Source organism: Crocodylus siamensis, chromosome 7, assembly GCF_052110815.1.
Source record: "Crocodylus siamensis isolate JL-2025a chromosome 7, ASM5211081v1, whole genome shotgun sequence".
Taxonomy (NCBI): Eukaryota; Metazoa; Chordata; order Crocodylia; family Crocodylidae; genus Crocodylus; species Crocodylus siamensis.
Window position 1 is genome coordinate 46,499,495 of NC_143401.1, and position 24,147 is coordinate 46,523,641.

The following is a 24,147-nucleotide window of genomic DNA, read 5'->3' on the forward strand; positions in this document are numbered from 1 at the left end:
GCCTTGAGCAATAGGAGAGCAACAAGAATGATCAGAGGTGTAAAAATTTGGCAAAGGAAGAAAAGTTGGAAGAACTTACCATAGAAGATAGACTCTGTGGAAGAGAAAAGTGAGGTTTGATTTGATAATAGGTCTGCAAATGCAAAAAAAAGAAGTAGTCTTATAAAGAGGATAGTGATGGATTGTTTTCCATGTTCACAGTGGACAAGTAGTACCAGGTTCAGACTGCAACAACTTTTTAATTCAGAGAGTGGAATCTTCAGCACTGTTCCAAACACCTCATTGGGGTAGATCAGACAAGAGATGCTCCTGTTCTGAACAAGAAGGGGCTGGACAAGATGATTTCCTAGGGTCCCTTTCTCCATTATTTTTCCCTGACTCTATAATTATTTCACCCTCTGGTAAAAAAAAATATGTATACAAAGAAGAAATTTCAGGCATGAATTATTACATTTGGTGCTGTGAGTTTTCTCCTGCCAATGGTCTATGTCCTGTTGCCATAATTCCCTACAGTCTTTTGAAGGGATCATCTGAAAACAGCATGTACTCTTTTGGCTGAACATTTTGTGACTGAAACATTTTAAACATAATTTAGCTGAAGTGATCCAAGTAATTATGGTACAATGCTATTCAGGATACATCTGAGCAGCCAGCTTTTGCCAAGTTGTCTTCATCAATTTCTCCTCAATGGCGAATAAAGTTAAAGAAATACAACAGTTTTGCCATACTTCATGAAAGTCAAAAAACATCTATGAATTTATGAACTTAGCTCTCACATTATCACACCCATTTTAGATATACCAAATAATGTATTAACTGTCAGACTCAAACAGACTAACCAAAAAGTCAACAGATTTTAATACTCAAACACAAATTTAAGGGCACGAAGTGTAGAGTCAGCAATGTCTAAGGAAAAAAAAATATACTATATAAAAGTGGAAACTCACTGAGTTACAAGTGTTATCCTCACACTGTAAGATTATGCGCATAGGGAGAACAGAAAACATGTATGTCAATATCATCACAATGTGAAGTGCAAGGACTTCTGTGGGTGATATCTTTTATTGGACAATGTTTGTATAACTCTGTCCCAACTATAGTCAGGCCAATAAACAATACTGCCCTAAGAAATCCTTGCCTTTAGACCATCATGTCAAAAATATTACTCTTCCACTACCAACACCAACATAATTCATTCTGTTGCTGACAGTTCTCTGGATCTCATCAGGTTCTTGTGAGTCAACTCCATTATCATTCCATTTTCTAGATGACAATATCTGACAATATCTGTTTTTTTCCATGGGGATGTTATTACCAAGTGTCCTCCAGGGGGTGCTTTGCTCCTGACCACTGCAGCCTTTTCTGGTCTCTGAGAAAGTCCCCTGAAGTTAGCCCAGGTTTGTCTTCTACAGCAACATTCTCAAACTGGGTTGTGACCCAAAACTGGGTTGCAAGAATATATGAAAGAGTTGTGAACAAACTTTTAAAATGGATTATCCTTTAAAGGAGAAAAATGAGGAGAGCAGCAGTGGCAGTGGTGGCCACTGGCCAAGTCATGAAATGGGGTAGAGCCACAGCCTGGTGAACAAGCAACTGGTGGTAGGAGGAGGTAAGGACCCTCCTGGTCTGCTACTCCTCACACTGTTGATGGCATGGCTGGCACAGGGGTCCTAGGGACAGTAGTAGCAGCATGTCTCACCACCCTGCTTCACTCTTCCATGCCGGGTCCCAGCTTCTGGGCTACAGAGGCAATTCCAGCCTATGCTGGTCCAGCCAGGTTGCAGCCCCATGCCTATCCTAGGCGCACAAATCTGGGAGGGCACATGCCCCCCCACACATCCAGCCCTTGCCCCACAGAATGGGAAGGGGGGGCTGTGTCCTGGAGGTGAGGAGCAGCAGGTCAGGAGTGAGGGCACTGGCAAGGCCAATTGGCTGTTTTCGACTTAAACTATTTACTGGGTCAAGACTGGCCATTGCTTATTACAAATGGAACCTGGTACAAAAAAGTTTGAGAACCACTGTTCTACAGCAATCTACAGCAAGTCTGTCTTCTACGGCAAGCCTAAGCTCCTTCCCACTTTGAGAATTGTAGTCTCTCACCTTCCATGGTTCTTTGTGGCCATCATTTAAGGAGCTAATATCCAATTCTGCTCTTGAGAGAGTGACTCACTGGGGAGACCCAGCACAGCCCACAGCTTCAAGCAGTACAGCAAGCAGTCTCTTGAGTAAAGGCATTTACTGGGGCAAAGGGCAGCAAGGCAGAGATTCCCTGTACCCTGCATAGGGGTTACAGATTTCCTCTGTCCCCAGACTAGCCCACACAGCCCTGAGCACTTCCGAAGACATTCAGCTGTTCTCTTTCCAGTCTCTCCAGCTCCCCAAATGTCCTTCAAATGTCTCAGTGCCCAGAATCCTCTGGCCAGGAGTTTCCAATCTGCCTTTTTCCAGCCTGCTCTCCCACAGTGTAGGACATCTCACCTTTGTTGATATGTTAACAAAGCTATTTTAGACTTCCGGGAGACCTGAAGTCTGTCTCTGCCTGCATGTAGCCAGTTAACCATTCATTTTCTGTGCATAGGTTAAGGAGGTAAACTGAATCACACTATACTATGACAACATGAACATAATTAATAGACCTATCACAAGAAAACCATAACCCAACACAGATGACCTTTCTAAGGTACAATACTCCCTCCCTTTCCCTGCTTAACCAGAAGTCTGTGGCTTGGAAGCTCTTCTAAGAGATTAGCAAGGCATGCTTGAGTCATGTCTATACAGGGATGTTGACTTGAGTTAATTTGTTCAGTCTAAGTAGAGCTACTTACATATATTGAACCAAAGCATGCCCATACAATTTTGTTGTTCTGACTTACAGTACTTTTCTGTTACCATGTTCCAAATAGCACCATATTTTGCAAATTACTGACTCAGCATTCTAGACAGTTATCCAGTTATGCAATATTTTGCAATTCAGTCCTATGCCCTGTGATATTTTTCACAATGCATTGTGGGATGCCTACCATAGACTACAGGAATACTGGAATTGTTGTCAGAGGGTGGGAGAACAGAAGGAGGAGGCGTGTAAAAGTTATGAAAGCTCATGTTTCCTCTTCTGGCCTTCATTTATTTTGCCATTTTCCAAATGCTGAGAGTTACAAACTACTACCGAATGCCTACTGCTAAGTAAAGTGAATATAATAGTCATGAATATGGATAAGATGATGTCCGTGTATTTGTAGTCATACCATCATATATATACCTTGCTTCCCCAATTTTCTCCACAAGGTGGCCAATATGGGGCATCAGGAAGGAATCAAAGGTCACCAATGCATTCACCTTCTGGAAGTCTATGCACAGGTGGAGTGACCTGTTGGGTTTAGCTACTGGTACTACTGGACTGCACCAAGGGCTTCGAGAAGTCCGGATAATCCCTTGCCTCTGCATCTTTTCTATTTCCTGCCATACTTCTTGTTGCAATCAATGAGGTACAGGCCTCCATAGGTCCCTGACTAGAGCGCCTGGCGGTGTCCTGATTCTGTGTTCTATTCCTCGAGCCCATCCTGGGGTTCCTTGGAATACATCCTGGAAGGCTTCTACCATCTCCGTCAGTTCCCACCATTGCTTGGTGTTTAAGTCTTCCCCAAAATGAACTTGCACCCCCTGAGTTGCTCCATCCCCCAACTCAAGGCAAGGAGGTCCCAACTCCTCTCCCATTTCCTCATGTGGCACCATCCAGCTCTGTGGTGCCCTCCACTCTTTGAAAAGGTTGACATGGTAGATCTGGCATTCGCGGCAGTGTCCAGGTTGAGTACCTCGTAGTTGACCAACCCTACTTGCCGGGTCACTTTAAAGGGGCCTTGCCACATGGAAAGGTGCTTATTTGTTGAAGATGGAAGTGATACTAGTACCATGTCTCCTGGTTGGAATGTCCTGGACTTCGTTCTCTGATCATACTGGGCCTTTTGCTGTTCGTGTGCAGCCCAGAGATTCTGGCAAGCGATTCGCTGGGCCTTGTTTATACAATCTTGCAAATCCTGGTGATACCTTTCTGCCACAATTCCTGGCCCCACTGGCCCTTCCCACTCTTCTCAAACAATCTGTAAGAGACCCCTGGGGCTGTGGCCATATACCAGCTGGAAGGGCAAGAACTGTGTAGACTCTTGTGATGCATCCCGCAGGGCGAATAATAGTGGAGTTAATACCATGTCCCACCTACATGGTTCCTCTTGTGCGCTTCTCCTGAGCATCCTCTTGACGGTCCCATTGAGTCTCTCCACTAACCCGTTAGTCTGGGGGTAATAAATGGACGTCTTCAGATGGTTGATGCCCAGGGTGCTGCTAAGTGCCTTCATTACTCCCCATATAAAATTAGTCCCCTGGTCGGTATTTTTAAGGTGATTCACTTTAACAGCAATTCTGCCACATGAGTAGCCATAATTGACCTAGGTGGAACCACTTCTGGGAAGTGTGTTGCATTGTCCACCAAGACTACTACATATTGGTACCCGCCATGAGACTAGCAGGGGATCTATGCTGTCCAGTGCTATGCGGGAGAATGGCATCTCAATTATCGGCATGGATTGCAAGGGGGCCTTCTGAGGTCTCCATTCCTGGGCTGTCTGGCACTCTGGATGTGCTGCACCTCACCTATCCACATTATCTTGTAAGCAGGGCCAAAAGAAATCATGGGCCAGTCTCACCCTGGACTTGTTGCACCCAAGATGGCCCCCTATCAGGGAGGCATGTGCCAGCCTCCACATTTGCCCGCAGAATGGGGTCAGGACCACCAGCTGTCACCTCTCTGCCATACCCTCCAGACCCCTCTAGAACCGATACAGCAAACCTCCCATTACCTCATAATAGAAGGCACTCCTGGCCATCTCTTCTCCTGGATCCTTGGTTACCAGCCATTACAGTTCTGGTCTTCCCACTGTACTTGACAAAACTGAGCTGCACTGGCCACCCACTCCATATCTCTACTGCCCTGAACAAGCCCATCCTGCTGGGAGGATGTTTCCCCTGCCCAGCCCTTGCCTCCCCATAATTGCTTCCTTTCTTCTTCAGTTGCTCTTACATGCTCTAGCACCGTGTAGATGGGTCCCCACTCTCAGCCTAGGATCATCTCACAGGCTAATGCTGGGGCCAGGCCGACCCTTAGCTTGCCTTGAAACTCCATTACTCTCAGCGGAAGGTAGCAACTCCAGAAGCGCATTTCACCCTGCAAGATGCAGGTCATAACCAGGGGGCTGGCCTCCCTCACACCTGCTTTTGGAGCCAAATCTGCACAGAGTAGGGACTGTGAACATCCCATGTCCAGGGTAGCTCGTACCACCAAATCCCTGATCCAGGCCATCACTACTGGTCATTCCCAGCCTCCCTCCGGTAGGGTTGTGCCAAAACTACAATCCATTGGCTCACTCCCGTCAGCTTCCCTTGGTCTCTCTCTAGGAAAAGGAGGTGTCGCTAAGCCACGACTGTCAAGAAGGTGTCAAGCCCAGCCTGTGCTCCTTCGTGATATGACTGGTACAGCCACAACAATAGCAGACGACACCCTCACTGTCCCCTTCTGGGGCCCTACCCTTTTCTCCTCTTCTCGGGTCATGCCCCTGGTCTGGGTACAGAAGCCCTGCCTGCAACTATGCTCGTTCTCTGAGACAGAGAAAGTCTCAGTGAGGTGGAGGGCTTCTTCTCTGTTCCACAGTTGGTGTTGTCTCACCCATATCTGAGTGTCTTCTACCAGGTCCCAAAGGAATTGTTTGAGCAGGATCTGGTCTATGACCCCATCTCAGTCAAACCAGTTCACAGGGAGCCATATATTCAATGCATCTTGTGAGTACTGCAGTAAGTTGTGAGGCCTCTTGACATCTTTTGTCTTCCAAGCTCAGAAGGCCCGTCTATGGCTTTCGATGCCAGACACTGCTCCCTCTCCTTTGCTGTGGGACAGTGTCATCTGTGCTGCCACAGCCAGTGCCTGGAGCCTCTGTCCAGCCAGCATGCTCCCAGTTGGCTTCCTCCTCTCCCCTGCCAACTTCCAGCAGGGTTTTTAAATTTCTCGCAGCGGTAGCATCAGCTGCTGTAATCAGCTGGCTGCCGCCCCACCCAGGAAGCGAAACGCCAGCTCGTGTGGCTCCTGCTCTGCCCCCACCCATCCAGATGATAAGTTTCCTGGGGTGCTCTTTCTCTCTCTCCGGGAATGCTGGGTTTTGTCTCCGGTGTCCTTGGTGCCACAAAGGTCCAATGTAAATATAAGTGATAATCATCTACAACGGAACACAGACGTCATTAGGAAGCTGTAGGTCTGAAGCACAGACCACTACCCATATCGATCTGTGGCACTAGGTAATGAGTTGTCATAGAGCAGAAAACAAAGGGTTTTTGTCGTAGAGCAGAAAGCAAAGGGTAAATTGTGCTAGATTTGGAAGAGGAAGAAAGGTCATTAGAATCTGGAGTACATAGAAAAAATCAGGAATCTATAATGAGAATACAGACAAGAAAGCCCAATGCTACTTAACCATATGAATTAGGAGTTGAGTGCCAGAGAAAGGAAATGCAATGCCATCAGTTCCCTCATTAGTTTTTGCTCATTGAACCCTCTTAGAAGCAGAAGCACTTCAATCTCTCCTCCAATAAACAAAGTCATTCAAAAGATTTATCCCTGCCTTTAGTGAGAGACAGGTCTACAGCGGTCACCATCCACAGCAGTCTACAGGGCCCAATGAGTTCAACACCCCTGATTTAATCGTGATCCATATAACCTGGTCTATTCTATGACCTTACATACTAGTAACAAAATATTACATAAAATATACAGTAGCCTACAAAGTTTTTCTCTTGCAAAATCCAGAATCTTTCATCACAAATGTGGTTCATGCTTTTAATCTTCTAGAAATACGCATACAATATAGCAGTTTGTTATAATGCAACCTGTTTCCTTAACCGTTACTGAAATGACTAGAAATGGGAAAATCACAACGAGCTTGTGGTTTCATAACCCCTACAATCATTTTTTAAGGCTGCAAAGTGTGTTCCAATTTGAAAACCTTTTCTCATCTAATTTAAACCACTGGAGAGTTTTTTTTATCCCTGTGGGGTTTTTAAAAAAAATATTATAACCTATGTGACACTAGCATTATGCTATGCATTAGAGATGAGAGATCCATATTAAAACCTGTCTTCATTAGTGTTCTTTCTTTTTGCAAAACAAAACTGCAAAAACCTTTGTTTTGCAGATTCCTTTCAATTTGTTTTCTCACTCTGTCTTACTGATGGGGTGGCGGGGGGGAGTATTTTGTGTTTTTGTTTCCTTTTTTCTGCCATTTGCACAGACTTGTCTTAACTAATCAGAAACCTTTGAAGTTTTCACATCAGCAATGATAATTATTCAAGCCAATTTCAAGCCAATAATTTCAAAATTAGGAAAAATAAGATATGGCCCATCCCAAAATATTATCTCCATGTCTTTATATCTTACACCACTGAAAAGGAAGGGAAAGAAAGAGCCTAATCAAGCAGGAGCTTTCTAGGCTTTAAACAAAGGGAATACAAAAGGGCAAGCAGAAGACGTATCCAGTAGAAATAACATGACATCCATTTGTGAAAACAATTTTGATGTAGCATGGTGAGCAACTGGAATGGGAAATAAATCCTGAAGAAGAAAGTGCATGAAGGAGAAGAATTCTTCAGCAAAACCAAAGAGGATCTAAGGACTTGCATCTGGAGGGTGGAGGGATGGGACCCTGTCAGAAGACAGAAAAAGAAGCCTGGAGCCTATGAGAAAACAAAAAAGCAGGAAAGGGTGAGATAATTAGATATCTCAGTTTTGATGGAGAGAATGTGTTCTGGGATCTGAAGAAAAGAGGGAAATTAAAACACCAAGTGATATAAAAAGATAGTATAAACAAAAGAGAACAGTTAAAATTAAAGGATGCCTTAAAAGAAAACAAGCAGAAAGAGGAGAAAAGAGGAAGAGTGTTCAACACCAAAGCATTAGAAAAGAGAAAACTGAGTAGGGCAGCATTCAGGTTATGCTTCTTCCTCCATGGCCTTCTCACATCAGAATTCTCCAAATTACCAGTCATTAATCTATAACATTATTACATTCTTGTGTCCTCCATTAGGAAGATACCTATTGTAACATCTCTTCTGTAATATTTATTTGTCGTTGCAAAATTAATTATTAATACCATAAGTTTCTTACATAGTTAACATTCTATTCTACTTGCTTAAATTCTATATCATCTGTATATAGATATAAGGTATTGAAAGTATGGACCTAAATTAAACTAATGTGTTTTCCTCTAGGTTTGGAAAGTTTTTCCTTGCCTATTTTGTTTTACATAAAGTCTGGTACATAACCCTCTTGGGGATTGAGTGAGTCTCTTTTATGATGAAAAAAGACTGCTTTGTAGTTGTTGCTTCTGCTGGGGTTTTTGAGAACCTGCTCTGATATATATTACTTACTCTTTGCCATGCAGTTTTACTATTTCCTGATGAAATTCAGATGTTTATTTCATATTACTCAATATCTGTGTTTGTGTACTGTGCTTGTAATGGATTAACGTATTTAAGGCTGGGTGGATATGTGCATTCATCCAAAGCTACACTCAAAGATTTATCTGCTCTATACATGTTGCTTGCTCTCAACACTTGTGTGAAGGAAATAACTTGATCCTGAACAGGTCCCTCAGGAGCTAAGTACAGACAGTCAAAAAGCCTGAGGCTGAATTGATTCAGTCTTCGTAGGTTAGTCTAAGCTGCAAAGATTGAACCAATAAGCAAATGAACAGACATTTACTTTTGATTCAGGAAATGCAAACACATGCCTACAGTGGCTCAAGCCAGAAGCCAGGGGGCACTATAGTACGGCCCTCTGGCATGTAGCCAGCATGGGCTGTGTGTTTACTTCCTCTTACTGCTGCCTCCAAGGTCTCTGGGATTTGCACTCCAGATTCACAGCAGCAAGATTCTGCAGGCTTGGAATTTGTAGTCCAGTCACAGCCAGCACTAAGTAGGCAGGGCAGGGCAGCTCCATACTTGGAGGAAGGAAAGTTTAACCCCCCTCCCTAGCCCCAGACCTCAGCTGGGGTTTGCCAGGAGGGGGGGCAGCAAGCCAGCCAGTGAGGCCAATGAGCCAGCCCTCACTGCTCCAACCAGGGAGCAGAGGGGTGGGCCAGCCCTGCTCTCTGAAGCAGACAGCACATCACAGCCCAGCACAGCACAGCCCAGGGCTGCAAAATGCTGAGAAGTTGGGGGACTGATTTAACTTGAACCAGGAAAGGGTCAGGGACAAAAGTTTCATAAACCAGTTTGACAGTTAAGTCTGATACTACATTCAACCAGATTTATCTTAAACAAGTTTCAGCCATTTTGAAACTAGCTTATGTGCACTGAACTTCTGTTCTTTTACAGGTTTAAACCAGTTTCTGATCACTTAAACTGGTTTATGTGTAATTTCTGTCCCTAGCCAGGCAGTTCTGGAAGACCTTTAGCTTGTTGTTTTTAGTGAACTTAGAAGACAAACATGCAAAAGTTCATTTAATCTATTACTCTTACATCCACTACTGGTTATGATCATGTTGATTATATAGGAACCAAGGCACACCTGAAGTGTGGTACCAGGGATGTTATGAAATACTTCTGTGGAAGTTTTTCTTCATTCAAGCCAAGTATTTTCTTTACTTTTTTACAATGTTCTTTGACAGAGCCTTGGCGATCTTAACTGACAACATGACTTGACCATTTGACTGACTGTGATATGGCAATAAAGTGATGTGACTGAACTTCTATTACTAAGTAAATTGTGTAAATTCTTATCAAGTAAACTGGAATCCATTGCCTAAGACTGCAGGTTGGAACACTGGACCTGCTGAACTACTTTGTTGATAGTATATGAAAGTTGTATGGTACTATAAGACAGTTTAGTTCCCAGAAGACAAAACACTAGTCTCCAGTAATAATTTTCGTGATTTAGGGTGAAATGTCCCTTTCTTTTTCTAATTTCTGTTTGGAATTCTGTGCAGTTTCCCATCTCCATTTTGCTTCTCAGCCTGAATTCTCTCACATATACTACAACTTCTCCCTGCGTGATTGGCTATCCTGACAGAAAGACAGATGTAAACATTTTAAAATTTTGCCCTGAATACACCTGTTTCCAGCACCTGCTTTTACTTGGCATATGTATCATTCAGTTGCTGCTTTCTGTGTTTTGTTGTCTTATGTATTTTCATCAAACTGAAGATCCCCTATTCTTTTCAGTTGCTGAATTTTCATGCACAAAGCAGCTCTGGTTAGGAAATCAGATTTGTATTTATATTGCAGTTCCTTTCTTGTATTGTTCATTGACGATGCATTATTGTACGTTCAGCAACATACTACAGGTGTTTTAGGGGCACCTGCAGTTGTTTTTGTAAGAAAGCTCAAAGGCAGTTTATGTTCACTTTTTATTTGAGTAGTTAGTTGGACACACCAGCTGAACTTTTCACACACAAACACTTTTGTAACACATTCCTTTTTAATTTGGATGTATCCTTATCCTATTGGCAACAGCAATACTAGTGAAAGATAGTAGCTAGCCCTTTTTGCAAGAGTGGTGCCAGTACACACATGAAGATTAATAGATGTTTAGGGCTGAATGGAACCTCACGAGATCATCAGGTCCAACCCCCCTGCACTTGGGCAGGAAAGACTGCTGGGGTCAGATGATGGGGTCAAGTTATTTTTAAAGATCTCCAGGGTAGGTGAATGTACCACCTCTGGGAGGAGTCTGTTTCAGACCCTGTAATGTGTCTTTGCTAAAATGCAAATTACAGTTTATTTTCTTGTATAACACTGAGGAAGTCTTTATAGTGTAGCATATTCTTTGGCATATTCCTTCCACAGTATCTTTGGCATTCAATTTCCTGTTTGTTCGTAGGCTGGCTTGTCAGTGCTAATTTGATCTTTGCAGATCATTTTTGCTGTTTTTATTGCGTTAATGTCATATATGTGCTATCTCACCTTGAGTCACAGCTTGCTTTCTCAATATGATGCATTCTTTTCTTTCCTTTCCTTTCTCCAGCATAATTACTGTATTATGACTGCATAATGATTTATCTTGCCTTGGTTATTGCTTATTACCCCATCTGTGGAGCATCTTGCCTTAAAATGGTTTCTCCACCATTCTCAGAGTTTTTTATTCACATTTTTTTTTGTTTGGTTTGCTTTGTATTTGTGTTTTGGCTTTGGCATGATTTTTTGTATTCTTCGCGCATGTTAATCCTTACTCCCTAAAACTGTAGAAATAATTATACTTATCTTTTTCACTTATTCTCTGCACTTAGAATATATCTTTGTATACTATGCTCTATACAGTAATGGCTCTTGGTATATTGCTGTAAACTTTTGGCTCCATTATTAATCTATTGTGAATCAGTTAATCTTTCAAGATTTGATTAACATTTGTACGCATCATGCTTTGTTGCCCAATTTGGCACTATTGTGATCTGTTATTTCTCCAGATTCTGATCACAGTTTTTAAAGAAACATTTCATACATGAAATTATTATGGGTTGAAAATGCTTTTGGAAAGTATCTAGGGATGCTGACAGATGTGGAAAAAAAACCAAAACCAAAAACCCAACATTTTACTAAAAGATGAATCACATTAGTTTAATCTGGCTCCCCAGTACATGTATAGATCAAGTGTTTTCAGTGGGGCTTTTCGGTGTTTTTATCTAATAGAAGATTGTATCAGCTATTAGAAAAAAGCCCCCAAAAGCCCCACTGAAACACATGATCTATATAGACATTGGGTGAGCTGGGTCAAACTAACACTATGTTTCTTCTGGGCATGCACTGAGCTCAGCACAGGGGCACGCCAAGCTGAAAGTAAAGTGCTGGAGGTGGGGGGGGTCCGCAGCTGTAAGCAGCCTAGAATAGAATTTTACAATCTGTCAACATACTCAGGTGCTGTTGAAATTGTTTTTCTTTCTGATCCAACCTCACCAGAATTTTTGTAGTTTGGGGTATTTTTGCTTATAGTGAGCTAAAAGATGTCTAACTGATACATTTTCATTCTTTCTCCCTATTCAGGGTTAGGAAAAGTCTGCCATGATTGATTTTTTCCCCCCCTAAATTCTTAAATTCTGATTTCATGAATATTACAGACAATATTCAGTTCCAACACTGTTTGATCCCCGAACATAAGAGGAGAGAATGGTGTACTATTATTCAGGCTTTAGCCATTCTTCCACATATGCTGTACTCTTTCATGAAGTACTTTTAAGTTCATTGACATAGCCTCACACTGTCTTTTATGAGAGAGAGGTGGTGGGCTTCTAAAAATAATACTGTACTGCATCAACTGTACCTTCCATTCCAAAGGATCCCCAAAAACTTCCATTCTGTATGCTGACAGCAACAAAATACAGCCAATCTAAAGCTGATACGCTAAAATCCAATCAGTACAATTCACAGAAATTTTGGGAAGAAATGTTGTTATGGCACCTGAGTAGATCCTTTTCCTTAGTAAAAACATCATGCAAATGATTTGATACATGCAACCCCCTCCCCCCCCCCCACACACACACACAAACCCTAGATTTTATTGTATTATCCAAAATACTACCCAGGCATATAGACATGTAAAGGATCTAAATGTTTCTGTCATTTGTGGTCAAGATTAACTTTAATTTTCATGACTTGTTTTGAAATTATTTTTGCTTGTTTAAAAGTAATGTATTAACTTGTGTAAAGAGGTGCAGGACTCAGGAGCTGGAAGCCAGAAGGTTAAGGGAACCTGCGTGCGTAAGAAGTCTGGCTCAGCTGACAAAGAGATGGGACTGGGCTCAGAGGTAGTTAAAAGGCTTCCAGGAAGGGAAACTGAAAAAGGAGAGGAGCCTGGTGCTTAGAGATAAGCACAGGGACTGTGCTGTTTCTCCAGGTCTGAAGAAAGACCAGAGGTTTGATTTTGTATTTGTTCTTTGCATCTGTACTTGTTTTGTTTCCTGTGGTGAGAAATTTTCCTCATGTATAATAAATGGAATGGCTTTTATAAGGAAACTGGCTCCTGGATCTGTCTGCCTCACGGATTCTCAACCCACTACGCTTGCCATTTGAATAGCTACTATAATCACCAGGGAACAGGATACTAGATAGTTTTTCCTCTTGCAACTGGTGTGGCCTTCATGAAGACACCTGCAATGACTTATCAGAAGGTCAAAAGATGATCGAATTTAAAGATATTATAATAGCACACACTTAATAACAAGTCATTAGTCAGCTGAACCCATTAAATCAATTACCAGACTACTTGTTATTCTGATGTACGAGTGCCTTTACAGAATCTTCAAATTTAATTTTTTTCAAATTCATGTTAATATAGCATTTGTTCACTAAGAACACCACATATATCCTTATTTGCAGTACTATTTGCAAACAGCAATTCTAAAAGATTTTAAAGAAACTTCAAACACACCACCTTTTGTTAAAAGCTTAATTCTTAAAAGCATCTAAGTTGGCCATGAATGGAAAATACATATTTAGAAAATTCATATTCAGTAAAAAACAAAAATGTAACTTTTACATGAACTAAATCATTTATAAATGGGGACTGCATTTTCATGATTAAATTATAAACCTGATTTCCACTCTCATTCCAACTTCAAAATTTAAAGTTTAAAACCTGCAAGTTTCCATATTAACAATTTTCTCCAAATTAAAACAATGACACCTACTCTATTTGCTGCTGCTAATGTACCACAAGCCAATTAGAAATCCACTTATTCAAAATGTTATTGATGCTTGTCAGCCAGCTTGCAAATAAAATGCCATGAATAGACTATTAAGGATCTGCCATAACACAATAACGGAACTATAAAAACTCTGAACTCCAGAGACCTGCATCAACATGCCCAACCCCTGCTTATATGAAAACATGAAACTGCCCAACTTCTCACCAATCCCATGGTGGAGGACGCTGGAACTATCACTCAGGTATTTGAAAGTAGTTTTATGTAGAGTTTAGATGATGGTTGTGTGGAATGCTTTGGATAGAGAAGATCCTGCCTCAGCCAGGGGGGTTGGACTAGATGACCTCTGGAGGTCCCTTCCAGCCCTACCTTTCTCTATGACTCTATACACAAATTTAGTTTAAAAACAACTAACATCACAAAGGAATGAATTTTGTATGAAAATACTGTATGAATTTTAAACATAAATGAATATGCCCACAAAATCATATTCCGCTCCCTGGATAATCTATCAACTAGTCCACAGAAGTACTCAGTTTTATGTAAAAATGTCCGACTTTAAAAAATGAATTTGAACTCCAAAACAAAAATTCTTCTTGCTGTTTCATCTTATGTCTTGAATATAAAAGACACAACTCAGTTTCTCAATTTTCTTTAGATCCCTTCCATTCTCCACCTTTCCAATATGCTTGAGTTTAGAAATCAATGCAGGCTGTTAGTACCCAAACTTCAGCAGCTGGCAATTAATGGGCCACCCCGCTCCTATTACAGTCAATGGGGAAACTTACATCGACCTCAGCAGGAACACTGCCAAGTCTAAATGAGGAACAAATACAGATTCCCATTTTGAGGGTAAATATCTATCTATCAGCATGTATCTGTAAACTGGTATTGTAATTTAAAATAATGCTATTATTTTCTTTATTTTATTATTTATTATGTTCCAGTTTGTGCCTTCTATTGATAAATGCCAAATGCAAACAAGTTGGTTCACTACTAACTCACGAGAAGCAAGACAGTGCATGCGTGCATCTGCATACCCAAAAGATCACAGACATGCCTCATTTAACAGTATTTAAGTAAATACAGTAACATTTCCCCTTTATAACACCAATGGAGTCATGAAGATGTAAATCTGAGCCTATCTTAAATAGGCAAATGTGCTATGCTGATAACCATGTTCATTGACTATAATCCTTATCAGCCAAATACATATGGTGTAAGCCAAGACGAGACTCTGTTCTGTACTTGTATATAATAAGCCTGTGTTGAAAATAATCATCACACTGTCACCACAGTTACTCAGGGCAGATAAGAGCTGTATTTTCTATCTAACAATGTAAGAAATGTGCATAAATTTGAGTCCTGTATTTGATATTTTTTCAGGTTTTCTCATCTGCCCATTTATTTTCTGCCTCTGCACATCCTCTGACACAACTAACACACTGGGATTTTAATTTAAAGGGGGGAGGTTCCCTTATGTTTCATTTAAGAAGTAATTTACAATTATCCCTGTGGCACAAATTAATTTCAAAGCTATTTCCAACCTCAGAATCAAAAGCTTTGTATTTTTAAAAGCTTTAAAAAAACTATTATGCTCATAATAATATAACTATATTTAGCGATCATTCAAGATTATTTCCAGGAAGAAATACAACTGATAGCATGCCACTTGTCTCACAGTCATACTGATACATTCTTTTATCTTTAGTTTATAACACTACTGAAAAGATGTCATTGTTTTCTTGATAAAAGCTTATTTTTATTTTATCCATCTGCGAGTATCTTGTCTTCAAATCCACCTGTGAATTGCTGACTGCAACTAGCTCTTAAAATGAAAGAGACTGGACCTAGCATATTACTGAAAGATTAGAATCGGACTGTTATAAATCATTTTGCCAAGACCTATCCTTATCTCAGGCTTATGCCAACATAAGCTCAGGTATGTAGTGGAGCTATCCAGACAGTCAATGGTAAGATCAGACAAGATATATAGCCTACACCAGGGGTGGGCAAAATGCAGCCTGCAGGCCAGATGTGGCCCACCAGGTCATTCTATCTGGCCCGCGGGGCCCCTAAAAAATTTAGAAAATGAATATTTATCTGCCCCTGGCTGCCTGTCATGCGGTCCTTGATGGCTTACCCAAACTCAGTAAGCAGCGCTCCACTCAAAATAATTGCCCACCCCGGTCTACACACTAACTTGATGCATTCCCCTTTACAGCTCAAACTAGTTGGAAGTTTCCAGCATAATGTTTTCTATTGGAAAATTCTGAGTTATCAAAAGCAGAGCATTTTTCAAAAATATGTCAATTTTGATTACTTTTCCTGACAGCTCCCCTACTCAGCTCTTGGCAAGCCAACTGGAAGATAGCTTCAAATCAGGTTTCTGGAGCTTCCAGAGATATCTTGAGGCAACACTCACCCCATTTTGGAGCAATCACGCAGACCAGGGAGCCACCAGGGCTATAAATCTGGAAGACATAGGACCCCAAATATCAGTGTAAAACTGGCATGGATGCAGGGATCCTAGAAGCCCTGAGGTTGCTGGCTGAAATTAGCATGATTCTTATCAATTTTAATGCTGCTTGCCATTGAACATTATTGGTGAACCTGAATATCAATTCCACTCCTGCTATTTTGTGGCAGAGAGCAATTAAACTGATAAGAGTTTTGTCACTTTGAGCTAACAGCTACTCTGAGTTTCCAGGGGGCCAAGGAAGCCTACTTTCTTATTGGAAGTGGCATGTCTTGGTGTTTCTAAAACAAAATATTATGAGGTTTCAATTCCAAAAATATTTTTCAGTTTTTGATACTTTACCCCCATTGTGTGCACAAATTCCAAAGTTTCAAGATAATGGACATCTAGTTTCCAACCTCTATGGTTAAAAACTGATGGTACATTTGAGTTGGCTCTCGTTGATCTGAGTGGCATAGCCCTTTACAAACTTAGCTCGTATAATTAACTCAAATTAGCTCGATTGTCCCAGGAAAAAGTGTTATACTTCATGGGTATTTGAAGTGGGACAATAGGCTTGTACATCTGTAGGATCCCAGAATAAAAGGTTTTGTCCTGGGAAAAATGTGATGTCTGATTTTACCTATGCAGACTCCATCAACAAAAATCCTGCAGAGCTCCCCATGGTACTTAAAGCAGCCCTCCTCTAAGGAGACTGGAATGGGAAAAAGAGTGCCTGCCCTACCCTATAAAACAAAATCTATTGAGCCCAGCAGTTCTGAATGGCAATGTGTACATCTCAGTACCATCAGACATTAATCTGAACCTTCTTTAGGGTCCATGGTGATGATCAACTGGAAATAATCCTAAAACTAGCAGTATAGTGTTACAAGCAAACGGATTACAGCTAGGAGAAGAAATACTAATTTAAATCCAAGCAATAAAGCTTCAAAATAATCCCTACCATGTATACCAGGGGTCAAAAACACACAGCCTGTGGGCTGGATTAAGCCTGCCAAACAATTTCATCCAGCCTACTATTTTTCTGAAGTTAAAAAAAAGAATGAAAACTAAGAGCTGGCATTTTCTGAGGGCTGCCTTGAATTTATCCAAGGGTGGCTCAAGTCTATCCAAGAATGCCTCAAGTCTAAATATTTTAGAAGGCAGGGACTGAAATGCTGACTCCAGTGAAGTCAGTTGATTTGTTCTACCCAAAATGATTATTTTCAGCGAAGAGAATATGATGGCTGCATTGAATATCTGTTCCAATAGTGTAATTTTATGTGCTCTCATTTTTTGGTTCATAAATGGAGCACAACATTTCTGCTAGGTTTTCATATTAGCTAACCACCGGTACTCCTCCATGTTTGTAAAGAGCACTTTTTCACAACAGTTACCGGATACTATACAAGCTTTTGTCTAAAACATGAAAATCAACAAAAATTTCAGAGGAAATGTAATTTGTGTGTCTTCAGTTTCCTGAATTACCTGATGTTATACAGGCTCCTAATATGTTTGATGTTTAACAGAATCATACTTAGAGGAGAAATCCATTCAATCTATATTAACTTATACTGCTAGAGTGTCAGGGGATCAAAAATAATAGTAACGTGACTGTCTACATAGGGATTTTGGGAGGGTCCAAGTATGTTTTTAATTGAATGTATCATAGTGACATTAAAGCACTTCACAGTAATAAAAGATATGAAATTCAATTAGTAGCATAGATTACACTAGGACCCAGCAGTGGTCTCATCAGATAGCTAGCATCAGTTATGATGTAAATAAGTCAATCCTAGTTAATTTACCTCTTTGAATTGTCTGAGAGTACATTCTTCACACTGAAGAAGTTTTAAACAAAGAACATAATTTGTTCACTGATCTCTATATAAATCATTTGGGGAGCTTCTGTAAAAATCCATTACTTTGCATTGAGAATCCATGGGCAACTGGTGCCTCTCAAGTTGAGGTGGGATGTGCCCCCCTTGACACAAGTAAGCAACCGAGGGAGGGGGTTCCCCAGCAGCCGATCCCATTGACCAAAAAGTGGCTGTGATGCTTCCGGACGTCCCGCGGCCACTTCCGGAAGCACCACACCCACTTTTGCTGGTGGCCCCGCTCCCTGGCCAACACTCACAGGGGGGCACTGGTGCTCCTGTCTGCCTCCCTGCCCACTGGCTAAACAGGGAGCGCGGCCTTACGGGTGCACCGGCACTCTCAGGGGGTGCACGTGCACTCCCTACACGTTGCCACTGTGAGAATCCAAAATTATTTCTCTTCTCAAATTCAAATAATTGACTTAGTTTCTTCTCTCCAAGACTTAATTCACACCAAGATCTCTCTAGAGCTTTTACAGAAGACTACAAATTGCCTAATGATGTCAGACGTATCTAGTTCTGTTTGCCATGTGTGATTTTTTTCCTTTAAAAAGTTGAGAAGGAATGTTTACAGCTGATATTCTTTTCTAACCTATTATCTGTATAAATTAACTTTCTAGTTACTTAAAATAGAAGAAACTATTTACAGGAAATAATTATAGCAATACGTGTGAAGAGGAAAGATTTATTGGATCTTAAATCGTGTTTTCTATTTTCAAAGCACCATGCTGGGCAAATATTAATTAAATCAAAGGATTACTTGTACTGTGAATCCTTGTGCATAGTAATTTCCTGCTCCATGCACTGACACACCAGAGTTAATCCTAGTTGCTACCAATGTGGCAACCCAGATGCATTACAGTATCTATTTTACCACTTCCTGTTTGTGTATTTGAATCTAAATGCCAAATGCACAGTCCAGACATTCTGCAAGCCAGCCAAGATGTGTCCTATCCAATAAAATGATAATTTTCTTTCAGATGCAAACTTCCAGAGCTCCTCTCAACTAAAACATTACAGGAATAGAAGCTGTTTTCCAAAAGTATACATAAAAAAAGAACTAGACAGAAAGCCCATGAGCACTAGGCAAAATGTTCACAGCCTGTTGCTAACAACGGGACAGGCTTCTGCATGAGCTTAAAAGTGGTAAAATACAAGAGATGTATGTAAAGGATGATGGATGTCTAAATGGGGATGTTACTGCCAGCTGATCAGCCAAGTAGAACCCTGCACCCACACAAGAGCACCAAAATCACTAAGCAAAACACAGGTAGTGGTTTGCAAGATTAAGCACTCAGACTCTAGCCCGTATCTCATTGAAACAAAAAAGGGAAAACAAAACTCAGAAAAAATGAAAGATGACCAACGGTATTTAGCAAGATAACTTTTAGTACTACAGTATTCAAACCTGACAATCAATATTAGAAGGAAAATAATGGTGGAATAAATAGTTATTCTTTCAGGTACAGTTATTTTTCTAAAGGATGAGTCAAATCATTAGAGTCTGGACTGTAGTGAACAAAGGCACCACATTAAAATCTGCTACCGACATCTCATCTTCATACTTAAAGTGTGTACATATGCATGGGGACAGCATACAAATAATTTCCAAGTGCCCCAACATAACGTTCGCCACAATAAAGAATTATAAATTTATTCTCACAAAATATGAATATATTAGAACATGATTCTTCCTCAAAATGTACTATAAATGCTAAATAAGTAATTGTCACAACCTGCTCTATATTTGTTTGTCTAGAGCATGCAGGCAACAGCTAGAAGATGAACAGAATTACCCTAGCCTAGTATAAAATGTTATCCAAGTGTGTATGGCAAAAAGAGATCTACCAAGTTCTGCGATATATTTCTTCCTTGTTGACTTTTGTTAAGCTACACTATATATAGCTCTATGTTCCTGAAATATTTTGAAAACTTCAGTTAATAATTTAGGATGTAAGTGCAAATGGAAAGGTATCAAAATAAAGTGTATTTGGTTTTACTTTTACTCAAGGCATTTTTAAATAATATGAATCTTTGAAGAAAACTTGTATTGTTAATTCTTATTCATAGATTGTAAGGGGCTGGAAGGGACCTCGCAAGATCATCGAGTCTGGCCCCCCTGCACCAGGCAGGAAAGACAGCTGGGGTCAGGTGAAGATTTCCTGAGTAGGTGATTGCACCAACTCTGGAGGGAATTTATTCCAAGTCTGGACACCCTAACTGTGAAGAAGTTTTTCCTAGTGTTAATCCTGAAATGGTCTTCCAGGAGTTTGTGGTCTTTACTCCTGGTTTTCCTCAAGGGAGCCCTGGTGAACAGTTGTTCACCAAGCCCTTGATGTATTCCTGATATAGTGGTAAGCTGCTATCAAATCCCCTCTCAGCTTCTCTTTTTTAGGCTGAAGAGAGCCAAGTCCCTCAGCCTTTCCTCGTATGGCTTACCTCTTCTTCTTTTCGTGCCCTTCTTACTAACTAATATTTTTTTCCAAAATCATAGAATAAAAGGACTGGAAGGAACCTGTAAAATCATCGAGTTCAGTCTACTGCCATGGTCAGGAGGTAACTGGGTTCAAACAAACTCCACAAGGTGCTTGTCCAGGCTCCTCATGAACACCTCCAGGGATAGCAACTGCACCACCTCTGCTGGGAGTGTGTTTCAGATTCTAGTTAACCTGGCATGAACTGTTGGTTCTTATACTGGACATGCATACTCGGCAGTGGAGTAACACAAAGTAATAGCAATGGTACATAATATAGCGAGTGTTCACTCCCCACCGTGAGGTCACCAACTTTCAAAGCATGTTGTTGTGGGCACCAACTTTCCCCGTCATTTTCTCTATGTAAGCTTTGAAAATAAGTATTTCGTCCAATGTAACCCCCAAGTACACAGTGTTTGGGTCATTAGTTAGTGGGATTCCATCCCAGGTGCTGTTTAATTTCTGCTTGGTTTATCTGTGGCATAGCCGAAAAGCTGTGACTGGTGTCTTGGTTGGGTTGAAAAGCTTGTTCTTATTGTAGTAATTTGAGGTTGCTCTGTGCACATGAAAGTCTGTTCTCAACAGTGGCAAAGTCATGCTCTTGCATCATAATGCACAGATCATCAGTATATGAAGCTCCTTGTATTATTCTGAATAGGTTAGTCATTAGTATATATGTTAAAAAGGATTGGTGCTAGCATGCTACACTGTGGGAGGCTGTTTCGCTGTCATTTCCAGCTGCTCTGTTTCTTGTACAGTTCAACATAAAAACAAATATTCTTCAAAAGAGATCAGCTGAGCTGAACTAGGAGGTAGCTGTGAGTCATATCGTAGACTTTAGGCAAGCAGGTTTTGGTGGTTCACTGTGTCATATGCCACTGATATGTTTACAAATACAACACCTGTTATCATCCCCTTCTCAAATTCATCTTTTATATGCTGGGTGATGTTTAGTATCTAGCCAGTGCAGGATTTGCCTGGTCTAAATCCGACTTGTTCTAGTATTAGATCAGGGGCGGGCAATTATTTTGAGCAGAGGGCCACTTACCCAGCTTTGGCTGGCTGGCTGTCGAGGGCCACATGGGTAGCCCTGCCTCTTGACAGGTGCCCTGCCCCCAGTCACCATCTTGGGACCAATGTCGCAGGGCCAGCACTGGTGGGACCCAAAGCAGGGCACAGGCCGACAGGAGTCTGTGGAGCTGGACTGCCCTGCACCAGCATGGAGTAGGGAGCTGGCCCAGCTTCACAGAGCCCTGCCAGCTGGGGCCCTGCACTCCTGCCACCCTGCTTTGGGCCCCACCAGCACTGGCCTCAGGACACCAGTGCAGGCCCTGTGTTCACACTGGCTTCTTCCCTGCTGGGGAGAAAGCAGTCCCTCCCTGCACCATGCCCAGCACCCTGCGCTGCAGCCACTCACAGCTGGCCTGGGGCTGCCTGTGCCTGCTCTGGACAGCACCGTGTGGGCCGCGAGCACCTGCAGCACAGGGCATCGGGCATGGGGCAGACAAGGGGCCGCTTTTCTCTGCACAGGGAAGAAACCCAGGGAAAAGCTGAGTGCGGGGAGGGGAGGGGGAAGTGGCCCCTCCCCCGCCCCATGCCTGGTGCCCCATGCTGCAGGCGCTCACAGCCCACATGGGGCTGTCCAGAGCGGACACAGGCAGCCCCATGTGGGCTGCAAGCAGCTGCAGCATGGGGCACCGGGCATGGGGTGGGGGAGGGGTCACTTACCCCCACCCCCACTTACCTGTGCTTCCTGTGTCAGAGCAGCCACGTGCTCCCGGCCCAGAAACCACAACTGGGGCTTCCAGCTGGGGGGGCAGGGCTGAGTGGGCCCAGCTGTGGTTGGAGCCCACTGGTCTTCCCCTGGGTCCTACTGTCCTTGGTTCCTGTCATTTTTGACAGGAACCAAGGGCAGAGAAATATTAATTTTCCAAATTTTTTTAGGGGCCCTGCAGGCCAGATAGAATGGCCTTGTGGGCCAGATCCAGCCTGCGGGCCATATTTTGCCCACCCCTGTATTAGATGTTGTTTGATATGAGGTGAAAGGCAATTGAGAATAAGACGTTCATAAAGTTTATAATGATGGGGCAGCAGTGACACTGACCTAAAGTTCTCTGGGCCAGAGGCATCCTTCCCTAGCTTTAACAGAGCTATTAAATGGGCTTGTCACCAAAATTTAGGTATTTTAAGGGTTGATAGGCAATTGTTAAAAAGGCATAATATCCATTACTTTGTTGTAGGACCAAAGTGCTTGATCTGCTCTATACATCTGTCATCAAGTCCAGCTGCTTTGCTGGACTTAAAGTGACCTAGTCTAGGATCAAGTTCATCCATTGTGTATGGCATGCTAAAAGGATTTTCCTCCAGATCAGTTTGCCATCTAATCTGTATTTAAGGCTGTTTGTTCAAAGTTTTACTGTTAAGCAGAAACTGGTGAGCCAACTAATTGATGTTGTAGTATTGCTGTACTTTCTTCAGAATGCTACTTAGCTTATGAATAGTTACCCGTGCTTTTCCTGCTTATGTGGGTTTTATGCATTCCTTTGATCAATTCTTTCCATTTCCTTTTCTTTTCTTCTTGGAGCTTGTTAATTAGGGCTGTCCCTACTACAATAGTCTCTTCTGAGAAAGGACGTCTTTGAAACATTTGCTGGTATTTTTTGTATTCAGCTGCTAGCATGGGAGTAAACGCTGGTATATACTCAGTTGTGCATCCTTGAGGTATATATCTCCTGGATGTTTTGTGCAGTGCATTCACAGAGAGGTCATAGTTATCTGAGACTGGCTCTGTGTGCACCACTTTTTTTGTCAAGGTCTTCAGAAAAGCCTTAAAAGTGAAGCATCTGTGCATTGCTTCAATAGCATATTTGGAGTTATGGTTGCTCTGACATTGATAATGTCTGGTCTGTGCTGTGTGGGAGGGATGGATTCCAACACATCTTTCTTGTATATAGCTTCTATATTGCTGTCAACAAAGGCAAGGTATAAATTATAGCTTCTTCTCCTTTGGAAGCTAGTCAAAGACCCAGGTAACTTTGAGGCATGAATCAAGCATGGCTGGTATGCCTCAGCCCACATCTTGACCAAGTTGCTGTTCTCATTTGCACTCTAAACTAATGTAACACTGTGGCTATTAAAGCCACTGATAATCACGCATGTTTTTCATGGTCTAGGTTTCCTGAGTTCACAAAGGCAAAGTGCTTTCTTGAAGGCTTATACATGGATGTTATTGAGATGCTGTCCATATTGATGGTCAAGATGTCAATGTCATTTTGTTCTGTCATCAATGTTGTGTTGAGGACAAACTCTGATTGTATAGAGATAGCCCTGCCATATTGCTTGTGCTGCTTTTTGATGGCTATTTCATCCCTGAGATTAGTGTCTTTTGCTGTTTAGCCCTCTGTGCATCTCTTGAAGACAAAGCACATGACCACTGTAATCAGTGCTCTGTCCTGGAAAAAGTCCTGGAAAAAAATTCCTGTTCAACTCCTATTACTCCCTCAACATTTACAGAGAAGACTGTCAATGTCAGCCCTGTAGGTCCATGGTTGTGAAAGCAGTCAACCTGTTGTGAATTAGAGGCTTGCACACATGTGCACTCATATATATAC